General features: G+C 32.1%; 1 pseudogene; it reads right to left on the bottom strand.

The window, feature by feature from the left end:
* Nucleotides 1-1,328: 1,328 nt before the first annotated feature.
* Nucleotides 1,329-2,359, bottom strand: LOC111303358 (aminoaldehyde dehydrogenase 1, peroxisomal pseudogene; annotated as a pseudogene).
* Nucleotides 2,360-3,912: the final 1,553 nt, after the last annotated feature.

The following is a 3,912-nucleotide window of genomic DNA, read 5'->3' as shown; positions in this document are numbered from 1 at the left end:
TGTTGACAAAGTTTCTTTTAGTTGCCAAGTTCAAGCATTGCTTGGACTTAATTAGTATATGTAGCATTTAAGCTAGCCTTATCAGGGTTATTTGGATAAGGTGGAGTTAAGTCACCATTTGAATATTAAAAAGAATTTCAAAATAAGGTGGAGATTTATTGTGATGGCTTAAAATTTACAACTAAACCGATCTTTGTAGAAGCCACGTTCCAAAGAGCTATAACTAGCAAAGAATTTTACTAACTCTTGACTAATGGTAATGACAACTTTTTTGGTCATTCAGTTTTAAGTAAAATGCAAAAATATAGAAAATAAGAGTTTGAAGCTAAAGATAAAGTTTAAAGCCAAGTGGGAAAGAAAAATCATATTCTTTTATTGTTTTGTATGTATATATATATATATATAGAGAGAGAGAGAGAAAGAGAGAAAGGTATAATAAAACCTATACTCGGTAAGTGTTAACTAGAATTATTTTTAACTACACATAAGAAGATTGAGGTGTATTAGGATTTTGGATTCTTTGAAAGTTGTCTCCACTTTTATAAATTTGGTGATTTTTATAGTAAAATTTGTTGCTCTTTCTTCATATATGGATGTAAGAAATTCAAAAATCGAACCATGCTAATTTTGTGTCTCCTCTTTTTATATTTCCACTCTTTGTTATTCGTTATCTTATGTTGGCATATTCATATTAGCATTTTAGACTTCTAATTCTCAACATTTACTAAAGGTAAATTATTGTTAACTTTATATTCCAAAGTTATGAAAAAAAGTCAATATTTTTCTCTATAAATTTCATAATAGCTATTCATGTATAAATAAATTTTGTCTTTTTATATTTTTCAATTGAATGTTAAGTAGATTTTGAAGTAGTTTGGGAGTTGACATTTCATCCCAAAATGAAAAGTTTCTTCACTCAAAAATATATTATTTCATACTAGAAGTAGGCATGCTAAGATGAGTGGATGTATATGAGTGATTATGTGTTATTAGTGAATAATGATGTAAGTTAACTATTCACTTACATGACATGCTTTTATTCAATTAATACTATAATAGACTATATAACACATTATCAATTGCAAAATCTCATAATGATTAGAGCCTAACACCACCATTTTATCTATTATTGTTCTATACAGAAAAACCTTAAGCTATGCTCACCAAATCTCAAATGAACAAACAACAAATTCTGAGAGTTAAGGTAAGTAGATTTAGACCCAAAGTTAATAATTTTTTTCTTTACCAATGACAACTTACTGTTTGCTAGAAACATCTTGAAGTGATGGTGAAAATTGAAGAGCATGCTATAGTTGTGTGAAGAAAGCTTAGGGTAAAAAGTCAATTTTGTCAATTGAAGAGCATGCTATAGATGTTTTTAGTCCATTTCACAAGCCTGTCCAGAAATTCTTTTGCAATGCTTTCATGTGCAATAAGATGGGATGTTGTACTGCAGATCTGTCTGTTTGTCCAGAAGCAACCAAATGCAATCCATTTAGCAGCCTTATCAAGGTCAACATCTTCAAACAAAATGATTGGGTTTTTCCTATCAAGTTTTAAAGAGACAGGCATGACCATTTGAGCTGTTGCTTCCATTATCCTGCTCCCTGTTGTAGTGTTTTCGATAAAGGTAAACTTGTCAACATTGGGATGAGATGCCAAAAAAACCCAAGCTTTCGAGCCATGTCTAATCAGAATGTTCAGGACACCTGGAGGAAGACCAACCTCCCTACACACGTTAGCCAGCTCCAAACAGGTGATATGTACCAACTCGAAAGGCTTCAGTATTGTAGCACAACCTACAGCCAAAGCAATAGCTACTTTTCATACGGCCATCAACAGTGGATAATTTTATAGAGTAATCAATCCAACAACCCCAAGTGGTTCCTTAAGCACATAACTCTTAAATGTCTTAATAGGAAGAGAGATAGCAGCCTTTTACTTCGTATCTAAACCTTCAGCAAGGTACGCATAGTACTCAAAACATCCAGCAACATTATCAATGTCCCAAGTTGCTTCATCAAGTGGTTTTTCGTAATCAATTGCTTCAAGCTTTGCTAATTTAGATTTTCTCTCTGTTATCCTGGAAACAATGGCACGTAAATACTTGGCACGAACAGTGCCAAAAGCTAAAGCCCAATCTTCGCCTTTGTTTCTAGAAAAAGCTCTTCAAGCAGCAGCCACCGCAAGCTTAATATCTTCAGCTATAGCTGCTGGAATATGATCGATGTTCTGTTCAATTACAGGATAGATAATTGAAATTTCTCTTATTGAGAACAGGCTCTCTCCACTCATCGTCGATGAGTAACATTTGAATCGAAATTTGGACCACCATATTAAATTAGTTTGCCTTTTCTTTTTTTTTTGGTTTCACTCTCACCCTCAAACCAATGTCTAAGAAGCTTTTTCTTTTTTTTTTTCTGTGATCTTTCCTTAATCTCTGTACTCTTGTTCCCCTTTCTCTCGTGTCAGTGCTGAATTTATAGGACTAAACTTAGGAGAATTTTAAATCAATCGTGATTCCTTTTGCCTTATAAAAAAAAAAACCAAAATTTATGTTCCACAAGATGAATAACACTCTAACCCTATCACTGTCACTCCTTTCCTCCCATTAAGTCTGGCCTTCCAAAAATATTAACCAGATAATGATGAAATTAGACTAGAACTAAATCACAAAATATTAAAAATAAATTAAATTCGACAATTGAGCTTGTATCGAGCTTCCCATCGACAAAAATCTCGGACAAAATGGGATGTCTACAGCTGCCCTTTTTTGCGTATTTTCTATGAAACAGGAATTGTGCAAAAACACAGACACCCAATCAAGACTCAACTCGACACTTTTTTGGTTTTTTTTTTTTAGTAAACAAAGCTCTTATAAATAAAGGCTCAACGACTTTAAAGAAAATAAATGTTCCTCTAAACAGAGGTTCAACGACTTTGAAAAAATAAATAAAGCTCATCTAATCAGAGGCTCAACGACTTAAATAAATAAATAAATTGATCATCTAAATAGAGGCTCAACGACTTTGAAAATAATAAAAAAAGCTCCTTTAATCAGAGGCTCAATGACTTTTGAAAAATAAACAAAGCTCCTCTAAACAGAACCTCAACGACTTTGGAAGAATAAATAAAGCTCCTTTAATCAGAGGCTCAACTTTTAAAAAATAAATAAAGCCTCTCTAAACAGAGGTATCACAACTTTTGAAAAATAAATACTCCTCTAAACAGAGGCAATCACGATTTTTAAAAATAAATGGCTCTTTGACAATCATGACCAGATGAGTCATAGATCATGTTGATGGGATTTGTAATGGAAAGTCAAAGGTTCACAATTTGAGTTCAACAGCCAAAGGTTCAGATTCGCAAGAACCTTTCAACTGCATAAAAATTCATTAAAATTTGATTCTTGAAATTTCAGTTTTATAAGAATTTGATTCACAATATCTCAAGATTCATAAATTGCAAGACTTGCATCCACATTCAAAGAGTCTCATTTGAATTTTAGATTTTTACATCCAAAAGTTCAAAGCTTCTCACATTTAACAAATTCGGAGTTCACATCCAAAAAATTTAAAGCTTTTCATTTAAATTTTAAAGATTCATCCAAAAGTTCAAAGTTTCTCATTCGAGTTCAAAGACTCACATGCAATAAAACTTAAAGTTTCATATCTAAGTTCAAAGGTTCTCACTTAGAGATTTGCATTCAAAAGTTGAGTTCAAAGCTTTTCGTTTGAATTTTGGAGATTCACATCCAAAAGTTCAAAGATTTTCATTCTAGTTCAAAGATTCACATTCAACGAACTTTAGGGATTCACACCTCAAAGATTCTCATTTAAAAATATCTTAAAGATTCTCATTTAAGACTCAAAGATTCTCATTTGAAAACGTTTTAAAAGTTCTCATTTAAGA

The sequence above is a fragment of the Durio zibethinus genome, chromosome 9 (genome assembly GCF_047325235.1).
Source record: "Durio zibethinus cultivar Kanyao isolate XHJ-2024 chromosome 9, ASM4732523v1, whole genome shotgun sequence".
In the NCBI taxonomy this organism is placed as follows: domain Eukaryota; kingdom Viridiplantae; phylum Streptophyta; class Magnoliopsida; order Malvales; family Malvaceae; genus Durio; species Durio zibethinus.
The sequence above is the reverse complement of the archived record's forward strand: the minus strand, read 5'-3'. Positions and strand labels throughout refer to the sequence as shown.